Here is a 13,042-nt window from a genome sequence, read left to right as displayed (position 1 = left end):
CGCATGCTCAGCTCTGGCTGTCCACAAAAGCCATGATCATTGTTTACAGTATTTCAACACGAAAACTTTTTTTAAAAACTCATTTCAAAATATAAACAATTATTACAAGAATGCTCAATCCGTTGCTAACATTATCATCAGTGGCACGATATTTTACCATTAAATGTAACACTTTAAGTACTCACTAACTGGCACGATATTTTACCATTAAATGTAACACTTTAAGTACTCACTAACTACCAAAAATGCAATATGATATCATACGGTTGGTAAATAATGTATGTGATCCTGCTCGCAATCAAACCCTCATTCTCAGTTAAACGTAATTGATATTAATTTGTGAAATGGTATTTAAACTAAGTTCACGAATTTCTCCACGATATGGACCGGGTTAAGGATATACATCCTTTACAATGCTTTTAACATAGGCCAGACATCAAGGGCAATGTTTTGTGATGCTCATGGACCGAGTGCTTGCAATAAAACTTGAGATGGGGCATGCGGTTGCGAGCCTGTGGCTGATAAGTATATAATTATAGATAAGATATGCGAGCTAAATATGAAACGTGCACCTGATGGAGATATATTGTATTTTGATTTAATTATTCACTAATCAGACAAACACTGTTGCATACTTGAAGGAATATGAAATGGTTCACATGATTCACCAGCGATCTGGAAGTGAATCAGACCCGATTCGGTGAACATTAAACGGAGAAGTTAATTAAATAGAAAGGTACACATATGCACCAATACATAATTCACAAATGCCATTTTGTAAAAGCCTAATACAATGTTGCCTTATTTGACCACGAAATTAGCCTTTTTGGGTTATTAACAATCTGACAACTATTTTGACATATCGCATTAGTTCATGAAGGTTTCCCCATTCAACGCGATTGTATCGGTATTAACCGTGAATTCTGGATAATGTCAAACTAAGGACTGAACAACATGTACATATCTCCGCTCTGACATAATGTTCATCACCATTTGAGTTATGGTACTCATGGTATTAAATATATATTCTTGTACCATTGTCATTTCAAAAAATATCTCATATATGTCCAAGGTCGAATAGCTTTTGATATCCCACGTCACAAAGGACAAACAATAATATTTTTAGTAAAAACAATGACAATGGTATATTTGGATTATTTCAAGAGAGAAATCAAAATTTAATCATTATAAACATATGACAGAGAAAGCTTTGTGATTAATAAAGATGTATGGTATTTTGTATACGCTTAGAAAAGAAATATAATGTGTGTGACCAAATGTATACGTATGATAAGATAGAAAAATACAGAAGAATACTGATATCATTATGGGAAATGTTTTGTAACCCTTACACGAGCGTGTATAGCAGCGTGACATGGGTACGGAAGATAAACGCTATCAACAACACTAACCGAGTTGAAGGCAAGAAGTTCTTTACATACATGTAAACACGCATACACCCATGATTGTACAAGACATATCCGGCTGGGGGCCGGGGACGTCAGATCTTGTTACCCGTGATGGATGATAACCATCAACAACCGGGCACTTCATACGGCGAGCAGCCCCCACACCCTCTCCCTCCCTCTCAACCGGTAAACCGAACCCGCCGTGAGAAAACAATGCCAGAGATTCGTGTAGATAAGAGAGGAATGTAGACAACCCAGAATAATCTCTACTGTGACTGCAGTACACTATTCGGCAATTACACAATGTATTAGTCGTCATGTAAAGAACTTATAGAGATTTCACTGTCGGCCGTTGCGGCATTTGGGGTGTTAGTAGTTTATACTCCGGGTCCCGGCGTGAGCACATTGAAGGGTCCCAGAGTGACAGTTCGACCACCGCACACCTATCCTGGGCAGAACCAGTACTAGGTGCCTTCACCTCTGCAAGGAACTGACAACTTCTGTACATGCCATGGGCAGTGGTACAGTGCGAATGGTTGTAGAAAGGATTTCATAACCAATCACAACAGAAGTGACCTGGCCCGCCCGGGAATCGAACCCGGGTTGTCCGATTCAGAGTCCAACGCTCTACCGATTGAGCTAACCGGGCGGACCGTTTGCGGCATTTATCGCTTCCTTGACCAAATCACTGAATAACATTAAACAATGAAAACGTGCCGAATTTAAATACAAATACAACATTTTCATTGATAATTCATACATGTTCCCGTAATTTATGCCAAACTGAAACTCCTAAAATTACTGTATCAAAGATGACGAACAGCGTGAAAAAAAGATTTGCTTTTGATACTCTTGCAGAAAAACATAAACAATACACCTATATGTATCACTTTACAGGGGCGGCTCCAGGAGTTTCTACAACACCATTTATTACAATATCTATAAACAAACCGTCCACGATTGGACGAAGAGCAATTTCCGTAGTCAGAATAAAACGCCATATTGACAAGTCTTCATATAGACCGGAAACAGTTTATCATGATATCATATTATCGCATGGAAAATAACTTCATAATCGCCAAACTGACCTGTTTAGAGACCGGAAACCATTTATCATATGACGTCATAAAAGATTAAACGGTCATATAATTAAACAGATATTTACTTAATAGCTGTGAAATATGAAGTTTATATTGACCCCAAATCATAATTAACCTCGGCTGTCGCCTTGGTCAAAAAATGATTTTTTGGTTAATATGACATCATATTTGACATCTTGTAAGCAAATAATTGTATAATATCATATATACAGTTATATGGTACATTAGTACAACTTGTTCCTGTACTGTAGTTTTCTTTGTATTTTTGCAAACATTATTTCCCTGATGTACAGCTATGATGCTGCTTTTTACCAAATGGCATCGCAAATAATCCGAATGTTAAACACGAACGCAGGGCATTAACCATTTAGATTAGTTAACGCTGTATTAGTCCGAGCAAAATTAGGTGTCTATCAAAGAAGATTACATCTGTAAAAGGCCGATTTGGGAGATAAAATGCCAGTGCCTATTACACCAGATATTATGGAAGAAAATTGAAGCCACAGACATCTCTGGCTTATTTTGAAAAATGGCTGGAAAATAGCCATGTTTAGCTTGTAGTTCGAGGTCTGGAATAAGATATATTAGCCCTAGCTTTGTTTATTGAATTTCAGTCATAAGTTTGTAAACTAAAGCCAGCGTTTTTATTAGAAGGCTTAATTTTTATCATCTTACGAGCTTTTTTGTTGTACGTGGTAAATGAAAAAAAAAAATATCGTTCAAACCCATTTATGCCTCTTATAATCAACAAAACATTCCTGGAAGTAGAATATTTATTCTTCAAAGAGATCTTCAAAATGACACCCTCTCGCAATTGGTCTCCTATCCTAAGTTCAATTTCTTTGATATACAGAAGTGCGATCAAGTGATTAATCGTCAACATTACTAACATAATTGTATTGAGAAAAGTTTTAAATTAATTACTGCCCTTATCAATAAGGATGGCGAATCAATCAAATGTGAACGCCAAAACTGATTTCTGTCGGACAACAATCTTGGCTCAATGCGACCGAACAAATCACGATTCTAAGAGAGCAAACACGAGTTCTGACCGAAGGAGTTGCACTGTAGTAATATTGTGTTGACCGTTAATAATGTCGGAGCAGGTTGTGCTAACATTGCTCTGAATAGTCAAACAGACCCACTCATTGATCATCTCGGTTGTTTGTTTGATCCTGGCCACAGAATATCATTTTTTTGTAGACAATGAAACGTTCTTTGATAACGTCTATGACAACTGGTGCAAATGGTTCCATAGAGATATGTCAAATTGAACTAGATAAATTTGTGTGGCCTTTTTTGATACTTAAAATCATACGTTACCAATTCGCCAAATGCATTCAGATGTGTCAGATGCATTTTGGAGATATACAGTGGCTTATATATTCTATAATTGTTCTTTATTAAATCTTTATTTTTAAATTTTTATTTGGTCAATTGGCTTACTCTTGTATACGCCATATTGATTAATGCGAATATTGTACTATTCAATGTGAAGTGATGCGGCTCTTAAATACATATCTATATTGATGGTCATTAAAAATGTTTCCAGACCAATCGCATTAAGGGTTGACACCTTATTTTATTCGACATGTAGTCAATTTCTAAACGAATAAATGCATTGACCGCATTGTCATGTCCGGCTGATAATAAACTACACAGACAGAAATGTAAATGTCTACCTTTCACTATTTCACTAGGAACAATAGCACAACAGCCCGATACATCTATTTCACTCAGTCCTGAGAACTTTAACAACCGTTGGATATGACACACAATCGTTTATGTTTCCAAATCGAGTGTCCCTCCAACACGGCAGCAACAAAAAGGCAAACACATGTCCATTTCAGTTACAAATACTCAGCTTGCCACCCAAGATGTATGACAACTGCTATTTTATTGTGAAATTATATGTTGTAACAGTGGGTCATTAAAATGGAAATAATTGTACAGCATATCATAACGCGCGATGTCAGAAGCCGTTGTTCAGTTTGCGTTCGTTGAAGCCAGGTACACGATAATTGGCCCGGTTTGCCGGGAAACATGAGCTCTTTCGTTTGCAACAAGCTTCGGCGGCTGGCGCTGTCGGTGATGATTAAAGTTCCGGTGACTAGGTGGATTAAACATGGACCATATTCAGGTGAAGGCAGTCAATCTTCGAAATTAGTCTATAGGCAATACATATGTAAAAAATACAATTCATTTATATCGAAAATGAATGTATTGCTTCAATGATCTTCGTATATAGTGCAAAATAGTGCCTACCCATTGTTACATGCATTATTTCTTTTAATTAACAAATGACAGTAAATCAAAGCATGGTTATACCATCTCAGAACATTGGCTTCTTTCCATATTAATATGTTTTGAAGATAAATGGTTTGTGAATTCAAAAACAAACTGAAAATACTTGGTCTGTTCGATCTACTTTTTTGTTTTCATTTTCACCGCATTGATTGAACTCGTACACCGGATATGGACATTTTACCGAATACACGGTGGTTACGTAAAACCAATTTTAGTGTGTTTTTTATGAGAAACGTTATTTTTTCTAACGTTGTTAAATGTTTAGTAAACAAGTTGAACTTTTCCCCCATATATGGTATTGGGGGCCGCGAAGAACTTAACATCAGTGCGTGAAAATTGGTCAATTGACTATAGAATATATTGGAAATGTATTTAGTAGTGTCTGACCTATATGGATGACCAGGAAATGTGACGTTTGTACTGGCGAATTAGCAGTCGATTAACGCCATACACTTTCCTAATGGAAATCTGATATGTTCAAGATGTTTGATTTAATTTTATTTAAACATACATAACTATAGCTGTCACAGGAGTGAATAATTACCCAACACGCCGTCTGGGCACAGGATGGTAAACTATGTTTTTGAAAAGGGTCCCGGCATTAATTTGTCGAACATTGATGGATTGTAACCAGTCGAACTTGACCTGTAGTTTATAGTGTTTACTGTTTAACACGTGTATCAAGAATTATTTAAATCCACTGTACCTGTCCAAAATTTTCGTCCGGACACCTTTTTTTGCAAAATCAAAGCTGATAGGGGGACATAACTCCGTATAGAATGGTAGTTTGATACAAAAAAACGAACCTGACCTGTATTTTATTGATTTAAACATATTACCAAATAATATTTAATACCGTCAACCCTTTCAATAGTTATCGTCCGGATAAAACCAACCAACCGACCGGCCGACCAACCGACCGACAAGCTCACTGCTTTATACTAATCCGCCAACCCCCCCCCCCCCCCCACCCCCACACACACCCCCCCCCCGTAAAAAAGGAAAAAAGAAACCAACAACAACAGCAACAAAAACAACCAAACACAACAAAACAAACAATCTTTAATTTGTGGGAGTATAAAAAAAAAGATGTTGTCTTGATTCTTTACATATGGCACTAATGTGTTCATGTTGCTTTTCTAATTCATATTAAAGTACATGTTATGTATGTGGGCAAGTCAAAGGCAGTCTAAAGTCAGTCTAGAGTTTCTTAATAATGCCACTAGACTATTGTGATCATAGAAGAAAACAAAACAAAAATATATACATGTCAGCATAAAAACATTAATCTAATTTTAAACTTTTGAATAGTTTACTGTACAAATTATAAATCTGAACGTACGATACATAATTGACAAGTTTCATTTCATTGACTGAGCTTTGTGTGTTTCCAATACGATGCCAAGCAAACTTGCATATAAATTTTATACTTTATCATTTTTCATGTTTAAATTCATCCTGACACTCTGCTCCAGTGATTTTGTTAAACCACCCGCTATTGACTGCACGTTTTCCACGACAAGGACAAAAGGTTTCCGCAATATGATTACACGATGTGATCCAACATAAAAGAGCAAAGTGTGTAGTGTGACAGGCGTGACGACATAAATCAGATACACATCAAATGGACGCCATTTTCCAGGCGAATTGCTTTGAATACTCATTTCAAATGGATGAACAAATGTAAGTCCATTCCTAAAACTCTGTTTCATATAAATGCAAACACCAATCTCTGGCACCACGACTATCGGACACAATCGCTTGATGTTTTTATTTTTATTTTTTAGACATCTGAAGAAATACGAGGACACTATTTCATAACAAAGCCAAATGATACGGTACATAACATGTCATATATTTATGTATCGATGTGAGTACCGTTTGCATCGAATTGTATAGTGACTAAAATACTGTTAATAAGGCAGTATACAAACGTTCGGATGCATTACATAGATCATATTAAACCAACAAGAAGGCCAGATGGCCCTTAAATAAGTCACCTGAGAAAAAAGTTTTAAACTTGCAATTTGCTGGAGATTCTAGGAAATCTGTAAAAGTCTCAACAAAACAGCTGGCATTATACATGAAGTTGATATAAGAGATCAATAGCCTGGGTTAAATCAACATCAGCTACACGAAACTATCTCTATTAGTTTAAAACAATTAAGCGAATACTTAATCAAAATATTATATATGAAAACGCAACTAGTTCTAGAAATATTTCAAAGTTCTTTCACGTTTCATATATGGCTTGATGCAGGGTGCCAATTTAGATGTTTCAATCTCTTGTGAAGAAAAGTTATACTAGTATTTTAACATGAGGCTGTTCTGTTCACATGCAAATAAGACTACAGTATGTATAATTCAACCAACAAAAACAGTTTTTCAGACTGACGATAGTAAATTTCTATTTCAGGATTTTCACACAGACACACACTACAGTATAAAATCAATGACTTCATAAAACTCTATCATAAAATAGACCAAGTGATTCTCGGAAAATAATGATCTTAAATTATTCAGAGTATCTCAATTCCAGCGTCATAAAATTTAACACCAAATGTTCTCAAGGCTTTGATGAACCGCGGTTTTTAATTTTCGATCTCATGATTTATTTACAATATTCAATGTTTCCATTATGAAAAAAATCTAAATTAAAGATCCAGAGAGCAGAAGATGTGAGGGAAATTCGATATGGAAAAGAAATAACTTTATATTACTGATAAAGACAGTGTTAGAGGGTATTGTCCTTGTGTTTGATTTTCGTGTGAGCTTTACTTGGCTGTTTTCCCCGCAATATTAAAACCAAAACACACAAGTGATGCGACAAAGCTAGTCTGTTTTTTTTTAAGAGCATACCTCGAAAAACAAAATTTAGCAAGATTTCCCACATCTACGCATTTGTCAGGTTCCCTGTGCAGGTGTTCGTCTGCTTATAATTTACACGATGAGACTTGGACGTAAACCAGCATCTGAGGCATTGTTGACATCAGTGTTGTCTTATTAACCCATAAATGCCTGGTGTCCACTTCAGTAGATATTTATTTGTTTATAGGTTAAAATTTAAAGTGCTGAATCTGGTTGCAATCCGTTGGTTGTGCTTATAATTTGTTCATTATTGCGTATTAGGGGATACGCCGAAGGTAGGATGGATTATTTTTTTAAACTACGCGTATTTTTTGTTTTGTTTTTTGAAGAAAAAACGAGTAACTGTATCCGACTTATACGACCATAAGTGTATTGCATATATTAGTGAGCAAATAAATGTATAAATAAATAAATAAATACAGATTTATAGATAGTAAAATAAAAATATTTTTCCGAAAGATAAACATAAGATTATTATCATGGCCTTTCTAAACACAATGTATCGGCTGTAGTGGGATTACTAGAAATTCTCGTGCACGGTCCGCTTACAACCGTAAGAAGACACCTTTTCAATAGCTCTGCTGGGGGTATAGTCGTAAAATAAATTTTGGCTCTGTTTATCGATTCTGATTTTTTATATGCGTGTTTACAACAGTAGACGCTAGGACAAAGAGGGTACATGTCTATTTCTATAAACAGTAAACTTAATAGTTTCTCTTCAAAATTAGTACAGAAAGTCACTGTAAATGAATTCATATCGATGTTAGAGGATGATACAAGTTTCAAGAAAGCAGATATGTACATATTCAGCCACCACCTGTAACTTATTGATGAAGATAGTGGAAGCGAGGACGAAAGGCGTGACATACGACACAAAGTACGTGTTGCGTATTTAATTCATACTAAAGTACATGCAGTGTATGCAGGCAAGTCTAAGGCATTCTAATGACAGTCTAGAGTTTCTACTTTCTACGAAGGTCTTTAGTAAATTTACTCCTTGCTTGTGGACGAGGACAGGCTCATCCAAGAAGACCACTTGGACTGGACAAACAGGTCCCCGATGAGATTCGGCTGAATATAAAGGATCATAACACATATCCAGTGAAAGACGTCAGGTGCAAACAGAAGTGCAAAACCATGTACTATAAAATGTATAAAGAGAGAAACATTGTCCACTGAGTCTTAGTGTTGAATTATAGCTGACAATAGAACAGAAAAATGCAATTTCACATGAATAGTTTTCAAAGATCATACTAAAAGCATAGCTTTGTGTATAAAAACGTGACAATGTCTGTTTCAGTCAAAATCTTTCCATGTGTTAGATTTACAAGAACCAAATCGTACCTATAACGTTAACTCTTGTAGACAAAACTAAAAAGTATGTTAGTGATTATGATTACCATTTAAAAATAAACTCCGATACCATTGTTTTTCTTCACATTCATAAACATTTTATCCGACATAAAAAATCAGGCATTTATTGAGAAAGTCATTTATGGGAATAAGTTTTTTCCTTAAACATAATCTTTGATCAATACGTAAAATTATATGGTACAATTAATGCAACACATAAACATATTGCATTTAAAAACTGTATTAACAACTAGAAAAACTAAAGTTATTTATGGCAATAAGTTATTTCCTAAAACATAATCTTTGATCAATACGTAAACTTATAAGGTACAATAAATGCAACACATAAACATATTGCATTTAAAAACTGTATTAACAACTAGAAAAAACACAACAATCTCAAACAAATGTATTTATTTTCCTCTCCCAATTTTATAAATGAAAACAATGATATAATTATGATGCGTAACATAAGATAAATCATGTAAGATATTTCACAGTTTCACATCAGGGTAAACATATTAAATCTTGGTTAATTCAGACTATTGAAATAAAAATGGTGTCATTCTTATCAGATCACTTACATATTACCCTGAAAATCAGCCCAAACTGAATCAAAGCACTGAAAGTGCTGATGGACCTAGCCATCTTTTGGTCTGCTGCAAAACTAGAACTGATTTCGTTGTACATTACAAAGGAAATGGAAAGTGTTTTCTTATTTAACAAGGTCAAATATAGAAAGTGATAATGTTTTTCAGATACAGTGTTTGTTAAAACATTTTAAAGGTAAGAAACAGTTGTAAGATTAGGCAACACTGAACAAGGGATGTAATTTCAAATGTTTATTATCGGACAGATGATGATCGTTAATATCAGTAGAGATTGCAATGTTTGCACATAACATGTTTGGAAGCATGTCCCGAACAAAAGTATTTATGTTTTGGAAAATAGTGGATATTTAAAACAACCAATCTCACTAAAAGATGTTTTTTTTCAAAACGGAATAATTTCCTATAATTTGAATGAATTTTTAGTCGTTCTACAAAATTCTGTCAAGTTGAAATTTTGAGCAAGGATTGCATCATTAAAAAACAAACAAATCTAAAATTTTCAAACGTGTAGAAGCAGAAAATAACATAGCAGTGTTATTCAGTGCCATCATGACCCTATTGTTTATGAAACAACATGGCTTGAAGGAACTTTAGGGTAACCTTTTAATTATTTTGAAATCTGGCCATTGGTTTCTTAAGAACAGTTTTCGATAAAGTCATATAGTGAAAACAAGCACCGCTCCCAGTCAGCGAAGTTTTTAACTTACGAACATGGCTTGAAGAACTGTGAACTTATTTTGAAATATAGCCAGCGATATTCAATGTTTCCCATATAGTAATATAATGAAAACCAGCACGTCCCCTGTAGGCCAAGTTTTTTATGATCCTACCTGGCTTGAACGAATTTGAGATCAGGTCTCATAAGGAACATTGCTGTGAAATTATTTTGAAAACTGGCCAGCACTTTCTGAGGAGGAGATTTTTAAGTTTTCCATATAGTCATATAGTAAAAACTAGCCCCGCCCGTGTTGGCAACGCTTTTAGCGAACCAAAATGGCTTGAATATGATGAAGCGCCACCAACGAAACAGCATAACGAATTCATTCTTGTGTGGAAGGTTGATTTTTTTTTTAGTTCCGTGTTTACATCGTGGGTATATTTGATACAAACAGTACAGTATAGTTTTGGACCTTTCATCAGATACATTTCTCGTCAGCCATCATGATATTGCGTTGAATTTATCATGTCTTACCACAAGGTTATACTTGATACATTGTTATAAAACAGGTTGATGCCTTCAAGCCCACTTCGGAAATTTTACGGTCGGTCATTTGTCGATTCGTCCGCCATTTGAATATTTCCCCAAATCTGAGTCATTTAGGGTCGCGCCGTTAACACATCGTATGCTATTGTTTCTACATAGACATTCTTTAATGTAAGATAGTTTACACAAATAATAATAATAATAATAATATTTCGGGAATACGTACTTCAGTACTCATTTGAAAATAATTGTATTAAGAACATCGGCGTCTGGTGCATGGATTTATTTCCTGTGAGGTAATTTTGATTGTATTGGTGAAACACGAGGGCGGTCTTTGCTAATTGATATATCACTATTGATATGCATTTCAAGCTGCATAGTGTCAACATGTTTCTTAGTTGACTACTTCCTTTTACTTTTATTAACATATCATTAAAATTCTGCAGCTGCAATAGAATCCATCTTTTTATTGAAAACATTTAATATCGAACTAAAAGTGTAATTTGACTGGCACCGTCATAAAACGATGGCACACGACTATGGAAGGGAATTAAAGCAAAAATTACATCATGCTTTCTGACTTGTACACCAAGCCTTGTTACTTTTAATCTTGCGTTATTGCATCTTTAATTTGTTATTTGGGCAACTGTTATGCTAGCTTCGTGAAAGTTCTTTCTTGTATCTTGGTTGGTGTAAAGTGACATTCAACGTTTGCCTATGCATAAATGTGCATGCATGTTTTCTGAATTTCTTGTCAGTCATTTATTAATTTATTCATTAATGTCAGTTAAATATTCTTATTTTAGCTATCTTTTTACTCTTGCTAGCTTTATAGCTTACTTCCTGAATTACTTTTTTCCCTTGCTTTGTTTTCCAATACTCAACATGAATGACGAATATCAGCAAGCACCAGGACAAATTCTGCATAGCAATATAACACTCATGATAAGATACGTCATAAAACGAGTGTTTCATATTATTACACCAGGTGGCTCTGTGCTAATAATGTCGGTTATTTCCGTACGTTTCTAAAAAAAATATAAAACGGGGACGGCGACCGGCTGCTTTATACAAAGTTCAAGAGTTACGTCCGAGAGTTTCCGTGCGGTTCCGTATACCTTTCCGAACTTGCGCCGTCTGATGTCAAAAAACGGAGCTGTTTTACATTCTGCTTTGAGGCATGTTTCAAAGTGCTTGCTTACATGTGCTCTTCAGTCATTAGGAGCATGTGAAGTTTCTTAATGATTCGTATACTCCTAAAAAAGCACCATGCAACTTAAGTTAACAGATATTAAAAATTAGGTATTAACTTTGAAAATAAACTGAACAGAATATGGCATCAATCAACATGATCAATATAACTTTTAACCCTAAAGATGCATAGATGGCGAATTAGGGATACAATAAGGCAATGTGTACAAGTCAAAAAGCAAGATGTAAATGTCTGAAAGCAAAATGTACAAGTCAGAACGCAATTTTTGCTTCAATACCCTTCCATACACGACGGTCTGGTTTACAATTTGGTTTACAATCTGGTGTACTTAAATCGATTCGTGCACGATTGCTTTAAACCTTTCCGAGGGCAGGGGTCATATGAGGTTTTGCCTCATCAACACGGTACAACTAGCTTTACAATTTGGAGGGTGTACATCGGAGTTTTAACGTGTACATCAGTCTTCAAAATATACAAGATAGAGAAGCAGAGAAATGGCCACTACTATTGTGTCCTTTAAACTGGCAATATCATAGGTGAAGCACAATTTACAATATAATTACTGAACAGATTTATCTCAAGTGAGTCATTAAATTTTCTTCTTAAGTCTTCATTTATTAAGCTTCAATTTTTGTCCAGTCTGTTCGAAAAGGGTTTTTGATGTCAGCTTAAATTTGAATTGACCTCCTAGACGATTGACAAGCACTTGATTGGCTGAGAGCTTATAACGGTGTAGCTGTTGTATGAGTCATAAAAACACTGTGAGATTTATTAAAAAACAAGCTGACGATCGTTGTGTTCACATCAGATCAGGTAACGATGATCTGTACACTCTTGAAAGCAGTTAAAGCCCGGCCTCTTTACCCAACAAGCCTTATTACTTGGTCAACGGCATTTCACTGAAAACAGCCCCGGCGAAAAAGGTTCATGAAGTTCATGCTTTTTAATGAAAAGTTCATGAAGGAAAAATGGCCAAT

The 13,042-nt window shown here is 35.2% G+C and overlaps 1 non-coding gene across 1 annotated transcript; it reads right to left on the bottom strand.

The window, feature by feature from the left end:
- Window positions 1-1,986: 1,986 nt before the first annotated feature.
- Window positions 1,987-2,063, bottom strand: Trnaq-cug (transfer RNA glutamine (anticodon CUG)). The gene has a single exon. It is a non-coding gene; the product is annotated as a tRNA-Gln (tRNA).
- Window positions 2,064-13,042: the final 10,979 nt, after the last annotated feature.

Source organism: Mya arenaria, chromosome 11 (genome assembly GCF_026914265.1).
Source record: "Mya arenaria isolate MELC-2E11 chromosome 11, ASM2691426v1".
NCBI lineage: Eukaryota > Metazoa > Mollusca > Bivalvia > Myida > Myidae > Mya > Mya arenaria.
This window is presented reverse-complemented; position numbering and strand designations above follow the sequence as displayed.